This window comes from Myzus persicae, unplaced genomic scaffold (genome assembly GCF_001856785.1).
Source record: "Myzus persicae strain clone G006 unplaced genomic scaffold, MPER_G0061.0, whole genome shotgun sequence".
NCBI lineage: Eukaryota > Metazoa > Arthropoda > Insecta > Hemiptera > Aphididae > Myzus > Myzus persicae.
The window spans coordinates 214,082-230,918 of NW_019100902.1; the positions used below are offsets into that span (position 1 = coordinate 214,082).

The following is a 16,837-nucleotide window of genomic DNA, read 5'->3' on the forward strand; positions in this document are numbered from 1 at the left end:
GGAGAAAAACGTCACGATAATAATATTATGTTCCGGTGAGTGGTGACGTACGATTTTCATTCCAAGGTTGGATCATTTTTTTTACGGAGATTTGTTCAGGTTGGTGGGTTGGTGGATGGGTAGGTGAACCTATCGTGGTCTTTTGTTTTTTTCTATTTACCAACCCGCTCGCTCAGTTATACCCCACGCGAATCGCCTCACCCCCTGCCATCAACCCTAACCGAAATCGCACTACGCGTCATGTATTTATCTGCATCAGTGTGACACACGATAGCTGCTCCTGGGTACAGTACAAATCATGTAAAAGCTTTTCAAATGTCAACTAAAGTGTTAGACGCGTTTTTTTTATTATATATTATCTACTCGTTTGTATATATGTATATATACACATTATTAATGGTGTTTTGTATATAGTATCAGTAGTGCAATAAAAATAAAAATTACATTTCACAACCGTGAAACTATTCGAGAGGGGTGGTCAAACTTTTACTGTTGGATTCCTTGTTGTACCACGTTGGTGTATCTACTTGTATGCATAATATGTGTATCGTAATTATATATACAGGGTAATTCTCCCATATGTGCTGAACCCCTTTTTATTCTTTAAAAATACCGCTGTTATTCAAAACCTGTTTTTTGGGGATTTTTAAAAATACTTTTATATAATTTTTCAAAACTGTCGAGATTTTTCGTACTACATATACTTGGAGAGATAGAAACTTATGTTTTTCAAATTTTAACCTTCCTTTCCTACTGAAAACTATTCTGAGAATATTTTTTCTGTTTATTCCAACGTGCCTGTCAAAATAAAAATTTGAAAGAGTATTTTTTGAGTTATTTAAGTATGTGTACTAAGGATAATAAATTGGTCTATGAAAATGAATTAATGAGTTTGAAGTATATGGAAACTATTGTGATTTGAAAATTTTAGTGATTTGTATTAATCCACTAATACTTATAATTTATAAAACTGGTCAATGTAAAATAAATACCATATCCGATATTACATTAATTTTATATTTTTGAATAACAATTTTTAAGGACTATATCCCCTTAGTACAACAATTTTAATAACTGAAAAACTACTTGTTTGAATTTTGAATTAGGTACTTAGTATATAAAAGTTTTCAAAATAATTATCGGCTAAATATTTTACAGGATAAAAAATATAAAATTTAATAAGTACAAAAAATCATAAGAATTGTAAAATCCGGCCAGAATATTATAAAATTCCAAAAATCACCATTTGAATAAATTTACTATGTAATTTAAAAATTGGAGTGAGCATTTTTGGTGGATCACACTGTACATGATAAATTATGACCTCGGCACCAACATCCACCATATGATAGAAAGCTGACGCAATTCGCGACATTTAATATAATAATATATATGGCTTAAAAAGTTTTTCCGTTACTGGACACTGTCGGCGAAAATGCTATAAATTTTTTTATTGTTATTTCACCGGTTGATGGATTTGTGGTCGTAACATGATTGTTATTCACTCAGGCGTTGAATACAATAGTATAACAATAAACACTTATTAAATATATTTTGTTTGTCACGTCTCGCTCATATTTATAAAATAAGGCTGCGGGGAAATCGATCTTTTGATAACGTAAATAGCAAATAACAATTGAACGATCAATAACACGATGTAGATTAGATTATCTTTCGGAGTTACCAAATGGTGGCCCGTGGATGGAATTGATCTGGCTCAGAGAAGGAAGACCATATTGTTTAAATATTACTATTTTTGATGGTAAATAAAATTGGGTTATCCTTTTTTTTTAGAATTTGATTTAACTGTAATATTTTGATTAAAGTGGCCCTGCAAAGATAATTAATTGGATCGTTTGTTATTAAAGTGCTATCTGTAAGCACTTTCGAACTTATAAAAACAATATGGACTGATTCCAAGTGGCTACAAAAATAATCATACAAATATTTTAAATATTATTTAATTAGAATCGATTATTGCTATTGTTTAAAATAATATATTTTTTTATTGGTAAATTTTAAATTACCTATGTATTTAAGTACTACATTAATTATTATTCATATTTGCTGTATTAATTACTGATATTAAATTTAATCGTAAAAATCTAAAATCACAACAGCCTTAACTATAAGTACCTATATAACGTACGTACAGGGTTATTCAAAATGATTCATTCGATTTAAAAGTTTAGTTTTTAGGTTTAGAATATTAGATGATACATTAAAGAAAATAATACAATTTCATATGTGTGGCATCCCCATATATTGCGCATACGAACAACATCTAGAAGTTGAACTCAAATCCATTCCATGTATTTCCGTTTTAATTTACCCTACTACCTATTCAGTTCCTCTCTGGTTGGTGATAATGGTGATACGCACACAGTAGGTATGTTTAACATATTCTCACATGACTGGCGGAAGATCACATGACCTAAAACGTCTGCAGATGTAAAACATCGGATGGTTCATTTTCAATAACTCTGTATACATATATTTTATTGTCGGATGCATGTACCTACGGTATAACAAACAATACCTAACTAGGTGTTTCGTCTAATAATGATATCGAAATCACCGAAAAAGTCTTGAGCGACGTTTGTTCGTTTCATCTCTGCAGCTTTATTATTTGTTTGTCTGGACGGATTCGTATTTCTGTAAGACGTCGGACACGATCGGTTTGAAAAATAATCAATTTTCGGTGGTTTCAACCGAATCGCGAGTGGCGATCGATAAATCCGTTTATCCGTCGACTTCTCCTCTTGTGGCCGCCGCGGTCCCCTAAAATAATTCTTTTTCATGTCATCGGTTATTCGCGTATCGAGCAGGTGATATCTGATTATCGTGTACGCTGTCCGACCCGTTGTCGTCTAAATCTCTGTACAAATCATTTCGGACTGTGGTGATAACTCTCTGCCAATCGCCTTCCGTCACTCGAAATCATTTATCTCTTATACATCCATCCCGTAAGTGTAGCTTCCATTCAGTCGACCCAATAAGTTTACATTGAAACGTGGTTTTAAAAATCAAGAACCGGATATGCGTTATCAGTGTTTTTCAGTGGTAGAACGGGAATTAGGGAGTGGATAATGTTCGACCATAAATTTTTCTGTTATAGCGAATTCTCGAGAAAAAATAATCGTGGCCGTCTTCGATCGATTTGCGAACTGGATAATATGTAATATTGTTTTCGTTGATGTTGTTGTTTGTATTGGTTAGACACCTTCAGGTGCATGAAACAATTTATGGCGGTAACTAGACTTGGTTGCTATAATGAAACCGGGAAGGTGTCGGTCAAAGTTGAGAATTCGTTTTTGATATTTTCACCGTTTCATCGGTGCAGTATGATGCTTGTTAAAATTCGTGTAAAAATCAAGAAGGTTGATTTTTAGATCCCGCTCCCCTCGGTTGTGCATAGAGCGTCGCCGATTAATGTAAAATTTGATATAAAATATTTTTTTGAACCTCTCGTTGTTGCCAGATTTATTTATTTGTAATGCAACTGTGCACAAACAAGTATTTTAACGTATTTTGATTTGATTAAGCTCAATCAAGGTTTTTGTGTACAGGCGCAAATACGGTATTTAGGCGCAAATACTGTCCACACGTCCAATTTACTCTACACTGTCGTGAACGTCGAACGGTCGAGTGAAATACATAATGTTATAGATGTATGGAGCTCGGGACCTTATTCAGTTAGGAAGGCTCAAAGGAGTTAAATAAAATATGTATACACAAGAACGTTGGGGTGCTTACGGTATACATATATTATAAGACGTATAGGTACTATAACGTGGGTATAATATACGTGCGTGGAAAGGTATAGGATAAAGTCGAGAATTCGTTTTTGATATTTTCCCCGCATCATCGGTGCAGAATAATATTGTACACGTCCTATAATGTGCATATTATATATAATAATATATTCGCAACGTTAACATATTCCTGCGACGACGCCATCGCCCTTCCCCGGCCGAAGTTAAATAAATATCAAAACAAACACAATACCTACCTACCCACCCATATGTGTAACGCGTACGTAAAAAGTTTACACGTCGAAGAAACCTTCTCTGTTTTGTTGTTTGCGATGGTAATAATAAATAATAATCTCTCTGCGGGGTATTTACTACGCGTCTTATGCCATAGCAGCTACGTATTGTTTAAAACAATGTTTACATTCGCGAAAGATTTGCGTACCACTGTATTATTATCATTGTTGTTGTTGTTGTTGTTGTCATTGCAAAATTAAGTATTTCTTTTTTACCTCTGCTCTCATTCTCGTTAATAGTCTGTTTTTAAATAATATTTATTTTTGTATTTATATAATAATATTCTAATGATGGCTCGCAAATTAAAATAAACCATTACTTTTTTTTATTTCGACCGACGTGTTTCATTAGGTACTTGAACGACGTACTATTTCTCCATAAAACGATCAATTACAATGTATTCCTTTCTGGCAATTATTCTAATCGACAATATTATTAATCAGTAAATTTTAAATGAATGATTTCAAACAGATTATTAATTGAAATTGAAAACAAATGCCAATATCAACGAATTTTACAAAACACCCATATCAATGTACGACATTTTCGGAGCATCATACACGTTTAGACATATTACATTGTCTTAATAAAATTACATACCATGTTAAGAATTATTATAATCTAACACTATAATAAAATATACAGTAGAAATCGGGTATAACAAGTTTCAAGGGCCAACTATTTTTTCTCGTTATAACCAATATCTCGTTATATGCAGTTAGAACGAGCATTCGTTGTAACCGATTAAAAGCGGGAAATACAAAAATAAAAATACGACTTTTTTATTTTACTTATAATCGAGATTAATACTGAATTTATACATGTATGTAAGTACATACATTATTTATAAATTAAGACACACATTTATTATCAATTATTTATTAGTGCGCAGTCGTTTTGCATTAAGTGACGTGGTTTGTAACATATTTTTCAACGTATCCCGATTCTTCATTATGGTTGAAATTGTCGACGATGAGGTGCCAAATTATTTTGCGATTACGCTATTTATAATTTGTATTAACTTGAAAACCACAGAATTTGTAGGAATAATGTTTATTATTAAAAAATAATCCATACCTTCACAACTAAATATAATGTATGTCAATGGTTAATCGACCTAAATAATATCCAAAAGTTCTTATCTTGCAGGTACCTGTTCGTAGTAACCGAAAGGTCGTTAGTCAAGTTCGTTTTATTTGACTCGTTATAGACAATAACTCGTAATAACCATACTCGTTTTAGACGTATGTTTTAACATACAATCATATGGGCTCGTGTCGGGACTTAACGTTTTGCTTGTTTGTTAGAAGTAGTATCTCGTTCTAAGCGGTGCTCGTTATACTAATTTCTACTTTATGTAACCACAGAATATCTGAATATTTTGTATACAAAAAAAGTGATGAACCATTGGATTTGAGTGGTTCACATTGGAGATAAATTTTCAATAAAACTCTCCACCCCAAGTTAGACGGTTATCCACACTGGTGGGCCTCCATCCTCACGCCATTTTACGTTATGTTCCTTATATTTTATCAAATTTACTTATTGTATTGTATATAAATATTACAGATTGTACATATTCTATTTTATCAAAAATAAAAATAATAAACAATTTTTTTTTTATATTTTTAAGAATAAATGAAACAAAACTATCTTGAGCGAAGATAGATTTACCGAAAAATGGACGAGTTTATCTCAGTGTTTATACATTTTTCATGACGTTTTTCAAGATTCTATGAAAACTACTGAGGATGTTGAGTAAAGAGAATTTTATTTTAAAACAATAGAGTTGCAACTTTTTAAAATATTCTATCACAAAGCCGAAAGAAAAGATGTGCACTAGTACAGCTTCGTCTCGTCCATGCGAAAAATTATAATAATACGATCATAAAACTATTGAACTTTTTCGGGATTTCAGTATTATCTGTTTTCTGTGAATTTTACAGAATAATAAAAGTAACGTTTTATTAATTATAAATATTTATGACCACTTCCGATTTTCAATCAAATCACCTATACAATAATACGCTTATTTTGAAAAATTATTTTTAAATAAAAAAACCTTACAAAGCTCTAAAATAGCTTTTTATATAATATCAAAAATATGTAATATGATGACTGCAGCTTATCTTTTCAGAGAAAATCGTTATTTTTTGTTAATTTAGTATAATATATTTATGATTTTCGAATGTAAAATATATTTGTGTAACATACAATGTGAATATTATGGTGTTATGAGATATTATGATGACTGTAGTTGTACACACACAGTGCATATATTATAGTGACAGAGTCAGAAATTGGAAATCGGAATTCATTCAGGTCATAAATTATATTCTACCTACGCGTGTATTATGTAGACCTGGTCGGATAAAGGAAAGGAATATCCAAAAAGATGATTTATGCTTCCCGAAACAAATGGATTTTCTTCTTTCAATTAGAACGAAAATACGAAATCTTTAGCTCGGCGATAAAACATTTCTGAACAGCGCTAAGGTGCAGTTTGTAATTAATTGGACAAGTGTCTAGTTAAACGGTTTTATCACTTGTTATACATATCAATAAATCATGTTATTAATACAATATCAAATACTGCACAATACCTGCTCAATAACTTCGAATGTTGTAAAATAGTTGTATATAAAACAAAAGATTAATTATTACTTTAAAACGTAGGTGCATTGTCTACATATAAATTATTATGTATTTTTATAATAATTCATGAGCTTATATGTATAGTGTAAAAATTAGAAAAAATATAATGATATAATCTAAAAATCAATTTGTTTATTCGATTTGCATATTTTATGATTAGAGTGTTGGAAACGATTTCGTATGGAACAATAATATTATAGAATAAATATTTCTTACGTTTTTTTTTTTACATAGAACAATATAGTTGTGACTATTGGACAACTAATGATGTACAGAAAACGTTCAAATATTTTAATATTATAGAGCATACTTTCAACTCGCAATATTATGTGATATTTGACACAGTAGACGATTGTATAACAGTGACATTTGTCCACGTAACAGTTTGTTTTCTGTACAGAAATCCCTGACAGGTCACCGGGTTTTCCGGCATGCATTATTTTTAATCACAGTCCAGCAGTTTTTCAATTTGCTAAACATTAAATACGAAAGGAAACATATAATATAATACAAGGCTACGAAATCGTTATATGAAAATGCCTAAAGGCTAACCGTTTCGCCATCATGATTCATGATGTTCTCTACATATATTATTCTAGATTTTTTTTATAAATGTTTATTTTATTTACCCATCTATTTCACAATGAAAAAACAAAACTATGGTAGTGACTGCATGTCTGTTTATATTTTACATATTTTCGACACTTAATACCCGCAGGGGTGGCCACTGGCCAAACCGTGGTTCGTACACACTTATTAAATATAAAATTACAAGTAAGTATTATTAATTCTGCTCATAATAATATGTCGTTATATTGTGCGGCACGCGACTATCTTATCCATTAAAGATGTTTAACACAGTCATATAAAATACAGGTCTAATTTTGTATTCAATCATAACACTCGTAACTATTTTTTTCACTCAGTCTTAGCTGAAACAATTTATAAAATCGGTACCCAATAATTAATTGCTAGTTTTTATTTATTTATACTACATTTTGTAACTAATAACAACCCAATAATAAACAAAAAAAAATTATCAAATTTTCAATTAAAAAATTAAGGGCCCCTTATCTAGATAAAATATATTCGTTAGATTTTTTGGATGATGTAGCTTTGCAATGATATACAATTTTTTGAGTCGGTTAAGTAGTAGGGAACAAGAGATTACCTAGAACAAACAAACTAACAATTTTTCTTCTTTATACATAAGTATGGACTTCTTGTATATTATACATGGCGATTCTCATCAAGCATGATCTGGTTTTTAGAATTTTTAAATATAAATAAATACTTACACGACATCCATATTTTGAAGTTTCTTGAGATTTTTCCGAAATTCAAAATTTAACGGACCGAGCACGGTTGGTGAATCACCTTTTATATGTTATATACTTTGGTAAATCGAGACCGAAAATGAATCAAATAGTTTTCAACTTGAGGCTTAGACCACGAAGGAGTGACCTCTTGTCTGTATATCCTGTGAAATATTGTGACACGTGTTAAACCATTGTTTACCGTCGAACCAACTACCTATATAATAATAAATTCGTTTGAGGGCAATTTAGTTCTTCTACTTTACAGCGAGATACCTAGGTATAGGTAGTATATATATATATATTTATATTTAATGTACTCCGACGACTTTTTTTTACAAAAATATTTTCTTCAAACATTTACTGCAATTATAATCGTTATCATTGGTTTACTGTTTGAAAAACAGATGCTTTTATATACTTTTTGTTACGGGTAAAGTTTCGTCGGCCGTATAGGTATAGAAAGTGGTTGCTATACCGCAGAAGAAATATTATGTTTCTCGAGATATCGATCGATTCGCGTCGAAAAAACCTCTGCTCGGTTTGACTACAGAGGGTACATCGCTGGTATATTCGCATTATTCGTGCAACAAGGGCTGTAACCCCACGTGACTGCAGCGATAATATGGGGCAGCAGTATACCTGTCGAGGGGTGTCACAAATACGGTGACATACAATAAGCGAGTCTGGGTGTTCGTTGGAGTATGACGAGGTGCGCGTAAATCGTTGTATAATAATATATTATTATTTACCCATATCGTAGGCATAGCCGACGGGTCTCGCAAACCGTGAAACTGACTATCGCAGGTATTTGCGAAATATACAGGTATTATATTATACTATGTGGGTACAGTGGACTTATTCGGCCGCACATATTATAATATACACGTAGCTGCACAGCGTCAGTGGTCAGTGGGGTGTAACATATAGGGTCCAAGTGTTGGTCAGGCGACACCTTAAAAATATGAGTGGGTGAATATTGATAGAAAGGAAATAGGACATTTTATCGGTAGGTATAATAATATATGATGACTCATAGGTAACCTAAAATAATTTGAGTTGAATTTTTTTTTTTTTAATACACGCCACTGTAACCGGCGTCCAGTAAAATTTACCACACTGTTATAATATACTATTGTAATATAACAGTGGATAGTCTACAGTGACAATAATCTACAGGTTTCATTCGTAAGGGTGTGATAAAAATGTTGTACATAACTATATGTGCCAAAAACATTTTTTTTCCATAAAAAACTTACTATTTCCCTCGCATGTAATATGTATAGTGCAATGAACTCATAAACAAACATATTACTTTGATCATACTCAAAAAAAAAAAGCTTAACAATTTTAAATGTCTCCGAATGAAACAAAAAGAGCATACAAATTACTTGAAAATTATGTCATGCCTAGAAATAATGGCAATTTAAGTATTTGATGAAGATTTAAAGTTTCATTTTTTGAATTGTAACAAAACGGCAAAATCGATTTGTTCTAAAACTATTGATTATATAATACGAGTGTTGACGCTTATTATTTATAATAATATGATAAACCATGTGACTTCTTCTTAAGTCACGACGTTGGAATCCGGACAACAATTCAACAGTAATTGGAAAATAAAAGCAAACCGAAATCTATTCGAAACTCGATCCAACAAGTCGCCGCGATCGTATTTAACCGAGACGAGATGTTTCATTTTCCACTAGGTACGGATTCTTTTTGTATTTTAAGCTACAATACAACACAACGAAAGATAAATTTAATGTAAAAGTAAAATATCCTTAATCAGTTGTATGCCAAAAAAATGTATCTTTTTTTTTTGTTTTAAGAGTTGTACGGTCAGGCCAAAATCATTTAGCAGATAATTATATTTATATTAGAAGATCGAATATTACATTAGATATTTCACATTTTTGTAAAACCGTTTTTATGGACTATTTATCCTGTTTGTATAAACATTTTCTATTGGAAAACAACTCGTTCAAATTTTGAGGTAGGTATTCCACATCAACGTTTTCAAAGAATTAGTTTATACTGCCACTGGTCACTCTTTAAGTAAGTAGTACAAAAATGTGAAATATTCTAAAATAGGTCTTTATGAGTATATTTAAAAATATCGAAAATCAGTATTGGAATAAATCTCTAATTAAATGAAACACTTGTATACTGCATACCAGGTCTCGGTTACGACATTTTAAAAAAACATAACTTGCAAATACTTGCACCTCCCTGCTATATTCCATACCCCAAAAGTTTTGATATTTTCTTCATCGTCCATACCTCATACATAAAATCGCATACACTTTATTATGAGTCATAAGAATAACAATTAAATAGCAAAAATGATATGTATGTATTACTAGGTTAGGCTGGGTTACATTATATACATTATTAAACAAAATTAGGTAAATAAAAAGTGTAATAAAAAAAGGCCGTTTTTATTTCAAAAAACCATACGCACATTTTGAATCTTGCTCCCAGGCACGAATGCCCCTCTGCACCCCTTTAATCCGGCCTCGGTGCACACATATTGTATCGCTTGCAATTGCGTAATCCTGTTGCGAATTTGGTACGCATTCCTATGCGTTGTAATTATTCGGGTGCAGAAAACAGGGAAAATTGAGCAATCACGTTGCAGCCCTAAAAGTACTTACCAAAAGCAGCCACATCTGCCGACTATAAAATAATATCATAATATTATAAGACACTCGTCGGAGGTTATTTAATAAATACCTAAGCAATATTATTATTAAAGTATGCCGCTTCTGTATCACGACACTTTGCAGCACTCGCGGTCGGCCATCGTATTTTTTACCATCGCCCACCATTCGGCGACGGGTTTCGCGTCCATAAACCCACATAATAGTTTACATCGTGTAATAATTAAATAATATTATATACCTATAGCTGGCTAATTAAATTTTTTAACGCAAAGCACCCGTCTCCATTACTCAGTAAACATTGTTTGGTTTGTTTTTTTTTATTAAGTAGGTCAAGACGTAATAATACAATATTATACTTGCATTACATTGTTCGTGAGTATACTACGAACATAACGAGTAGGCAGGTATATTATTTTTTTTATAGGGGTTTAATGCCGACACTTTTTTATGCTTTAAATTTTATTTACTCGAGAATTTCGCTTTTCCGAGTAGTGTTGCACGCCACCCAGAACGGGACGATTATTGTCAAACACTTAACAATATTATTATACTTGTCCTAATTTGAACAAATAAAGTTATGATCAGATGAACTATTTCATAACGTTTTAACTCCATGTTATATAGGTACTGCGCGGCTCGTCTACATTTTTAATTTTTGTAAATAATAAACTAAAAATTCGATGTTTAAAAAAAAAACTTTTTCAGTAATTCAATAGATAACGAATGTACATTTAACATTTTCACAATTTCTATTCTATATTCGTGGTCAACAATTGTATTTAAAAATAACCCGGGCATTATGTTCCAACTATTAGAACTATTATAGTATAATTACAAATATTTCCATACCAACAATGATGCTTAAGCATTTGGATAAAAGATATAACTAAAACCTTAAAAAAGTTTGTGTTGGCCATTAGACAGCCGTTATTTAAAAAAAAACAAACTCACAAAATATATGATAGTACTTACTCTTCGTGAGTATAAAAAAAAATTCTTCTCAAACATATTCTGATCGTCATAAATTAATTTTATTATAGGTATAATACTATTTTAGTTTTTTTTTAAATCTCACAAAAACTTACTTAATCAAAATTTGCGAATTGTAAGAAAATAGTTTTTGAAGTTTTGCAGCGCATTTTGTATAGTCAAAGTGAACCTTTCATGGCTTTACTTGGCTTTCATTGAACTTATCAAATATTTGAACTATTATTGGTTTCTTGTTTGTTGTACCGTTTTACATATAATATTTACTCAATTATTTAACAAGTTATTTGATTATGTTGTTTACAATAAACTTAGTGCAAATTTTTATTAAATAATCATCTTTCCCACCGCATGACATACATTTTTTATAGGCTAATTATGATTATTTCAATAATTAATACTCGCTCACTAAAATCTGCAGAAAAAAACTTTGGTCATTTTGTAAAATTGGATAATAATTATTCTGAAATCAGATCTTTGAAACATAAACTTTACTTTTCCTACGAATATTTGGATAATAATTATCTTTAATATTTGGGTATCAGCTATCAAGTAAGGCCGGCAAATTAAAACTATTATTTTCAAAGTTCAGTGGAAACTATTTTATAGACTTAATTGACTTACCCAGAAACTATAAATATTTTTTTTACTGATAAAAATCTTGAATTAACAAATAACCATACAAATTTAGATTAATGATTTTGATTTCAAATTTTTGTTGAATAAAAGACCGACTTAAATTAATCCGTTGTGATTGCATTAGTTATATAATTATGTTTACTCTCAATAATTCATAATTATTCATACTTACTCGTACATTATAAACATATAAAATATATTCACTAAAAACTCGAGGTTAGACATCTGCAATACTGTTATTGTTTTTTGTTACCCATAATTACACATATCGTGAGGCATACGCATTTGAATTGTTGAAAATGGTAATATGTATAGTCAGTCTCTTGAGTAAATCATGTTGTTTGTTTTTAATTATATTTATACATAAACTTGTTACCGATGTATAATAATCACATTAAAGCGATCAAACAATCGTGAAATGAATCTCCTTTTCAAGTTTCAAAAATACCGTCATTCAATAGTTTTTGAGTAATGAATTTCGAAGATACAACTTTAAAAGTTTAGAGGATGCTTGACGATTGATTATGCATTCACTTCTTAATTATGTCAAATTCGATTATAAAGTGCCTAAAAGTTTGGAAAATTTCGTTAAAATAAAATATCTTAAATTTAATACAAATACAAATCTAACAGCTTGTGTTTCGGAATATATATTTCAGCAAAAAAAATCTTACGTTTTCGTAAATGTCCTATGACTTTCAATCAAAATACGTACAGCGTGAAAGTTTCAGAGCATAAATATTTACTGCTCCGAATAATATTATGTTTGCAAAACCAACCTAAACAACCCGTATAATTGTAAAACCAATCAAATGAAAAATCATTAATGAAAAAACTACGGAAGCGAAATAAATATGTTTTCCCGGTTTTGGACTTTCAGTATAAATTAATTTGGAAAACGTCTACGTAAAAGAAACATAACGATAAATAATATTGAAAGACTTTTCGAAGTGGTGCTGTCTAGAAATTTAAAACGTTTCACACAGTCCCAGTTTAGTGAACTGCGCTGCAGATTTTATGCATTTCCTACGTCGTGTATTGTACATCACGAGAAGTCCTTACAGGTATATATTTTAGTGGGAGGATCAATTAAAATCGTGTCGATTGGACGATGAATGCAATATCATAACATCATTGATTATGATAACTAGTTGTACAGCATAATCGTCTGTTTTAATATTACACCGAGCATAGCCATCCCAATTATTTCCTTTGATAATAAATTTATTGAAATACTAATTTTTTAACATACTTAAAGACCATATTTTTAAATCATCGAGAATTTTTTTGAGAAAAATATATTAAGTACCTAAACTAAACTAAAATACCAGTTGAGTATTATAATCAGTCGCTTTGTTTTAATTAACTAATTAAGATTATTAATTAACTGTTAATTGGTGGCGTAATCTGCACAAAAAGGTGGTAGTTTTAAATTTGAATAAAATATTCACGTCTACTATATTTTTTTAAAGTGGATGTTAAAAACAATTAATCTTATCTGAATCTCACACAATATAACCCGACCGCCTCCAACCACCTGTTATCATATTGCACGAGATTCGCTCAAGTCGCACGCCCTTCAAAATATGTTCAAAACAACTTTACAAGACAACAATATAATATAATAATAATCTCGATCCTCTCCTATACGGGGTGCACTTAACCACGGTAGTTTGCGTGGTTCCAACTAATTCATATTGAATCGTCTTAATATTTGCTCTTGTATTACAATAATAATAATATAATATACCTGCACGATTCACCAGCGTAGTTTTTGTTTATACGAGCTCCGAGGTCTTGTTGGTTTTGTTATTATTATTATTATATCATTGCCATTGCTTTCGCATGCATGGGTGTGGTCGAAAAAACTTTTTCTATTTTCTAGAACTTTTTGCTTGCCAACTCGAAGAACAAATATTGTGTTCGATACGTATTTTGTTTCCGAAATAAATATTTTATAATATAATACTGCAGACTCATATTATCCAATGTTCAATATTTACACATATAATATTATTATATATTACCCATATAAATATTTGTTCTCCAACACAAATGCACAAAGAACAAAACGGTCATATGAATTTGTTCACGAACATAAACACACAGAACCAACAAATATTATAATGTTTATTTGTCTTTGTATGTACATAGTACACCGCTGCCGCCGCCCACGCGCGTGGTCCGTTTTCCCAATAATATCATAAGTGCGATATATTTTGCAAATGCGTCGCTATAATGAAATTACGACCATGGCTGGGTCTCTGGGTACATCGCTCTGTCGTGGGTCCGTTAAACCTCTAGTGTCTCATAATATTATAATATAGGGTAAGTGTATGGTTTTGATAAAATGCGCACACAAATAATATTATGATATAAGAACATATAATTAAGTATAGCCGGAAAGGCAAAATATTAAAACAAACAGCATTATACGCGTATTCCGTGTATAAACATACGGGGGGCCCATTTAACGTAAGGCACACTAATTATTTCAAATAACATTACCTAGTTAAAAAACGGTTTTTAAAAATATTTCTTTTGCAAACATTTTAATTTAAAAATGATATTTTATCTTAAAGTGGTATTTTGCGAATGCATCGCTATAAAAAAATTAAGACGATTACTGGGTTTATGGTACATTTCACTTTCGGGAGTCCGTTAAACCTTTAGTATCTCACAATATTATAACATATAGGGTATATGGTTTTATGAAATGCGGCCACAAATAATATTAGATAAAAGAACATATAATATAATTGAAATAATTAAGTATAGCCGGAAAGGAAAAATATAATTAATACAAACTATTTATGCATATCGTATACGTTTATACGGAGTGATCCATTAAAAGTCAACGTAAGGCACGCTCATTGTTTTAGAAAACACTTTTGTTTTTGAAAATATTTATGTAACATAAGTTTAACATGCATACTATATTTTTATTATCGTTATAATTTGTTACTCTTTTGAATGACGGCGTACATATTTTTAATTTTACACTCTGAAATAGAATATTCTTTAGAGTATTTCTATCTGCAAAAATCAAATTTTGGGCAAGTAGTTTAAATTAGCTATAAGTTGTTTTTTTAAAAATTTAGATGAGTTAAGTAATGGACGAACATTTATCGGGACAGCCCTGTAGGTACTACTCCTCTCTACTCATGTTTCTCAGTCATTTAAAAACATTATATACTGCCTATAACACATAAAATACTCATCCAAAATTTCATCTTTATACATCGAAGTACACCAACAGATATTCTGCTTTGAATAAGGAATTAAAAATGCATGTTCTCATTAAAAATTTAAAAAACGATAGCGATAAAAAATAATATTTTTTAGAAAAATGTTGTTTTTAATGACTTGAAATGATGAAAAAAATATTTTCAGAACGTTTATAGTTTTTAAAATAACGAGTGTCTTACTTTAAATTTTTCACCTTGTATAATTGATAATAATGCATGCATTTTATAAAACTATAAGATTGACTGTGGTTATAAGAAATGGTTGTTAACAGTTATAATTATCGTCATAGGTTTTAATTTTTTTTAATTATAAGTTAAATATTAGGTAGGATTTATAAACAAACAATTATTCTTGAAACAGTTTCTTTTTTTTTTATTGGAATAAATTCATAAATATGTATTCTACCTTACTATATTTTATTGTCCGCTGTGAAAATTATTCTCAATTTACTTTTATTATATTATAACGACTACTGACTTCATACCTAACTCATAGGCCTGTCTCTATAGATTCCTGGTTACCATTTACTGTTGTATACATTTATGATTTCCGACAAGCAAAACATTAATTTATGCCTATTGACTATTATTAATCACACTGACCAAAATCAATTATTATTTTTACCACGTTATTTAAAATCATACTATACACCTATTATGCGCTTTGACATAGACACACATAGTTAGGTGCATATTATATAATAAGCTGTTACTTTGCCGTTATAATAAATCATTAATCGTTGTAAGTATCTGCGTGAATATGATAATATATTGTTGAACGGGATGATACACATTATACATTCCCGTCAACAATATATTTTAATTCCTACAAGTGTCTGCTGAAGAGAAAACTATATATCCTCACACAGTTACACTATTTCAATATTTCACGGGGATTAACAATTGAACTTTTAAAATGTTTTTGAAACCAAAACGAGAATGCTTGGAACATTTCAAAATTGCCTTTTTCGTTTTGCTCTCTTATATTTTGTAAATTTAACGATATGAAAGTCGGTATTTACCTTTTATTCAACTGAATTCGAGTAATATTCGACATAGTAAACGCTTGAATAATATAATAATATGCGTAGGTATGCACGTCTTTTATTTTAACGTATTATAAACACTCAAACATCTGAGGTTGAAACTTTGTTCAAAACGGTTTTCGATCATCACCGAGTATTTTATAAAAATATGTAATCACGAAATCATATTATATTATTATTAATACGCCCGTGACCCACCGTGTATTAAAGAACCTTACTACCCGATTCTCG

General features: G+C 30.6%; 1 protein-coding gene across 6 annotated transcripts in view; it reads left to right on the forward strand.

Moving 5' to 3' along the window:
- Positions 1-16,837, forward strand: part of LOC111026679 — a 205,473-nt gene that overhangs the window by 64,882 nt on the left and 123,754 nt on the right. The window lies entirely within an intron of this gene.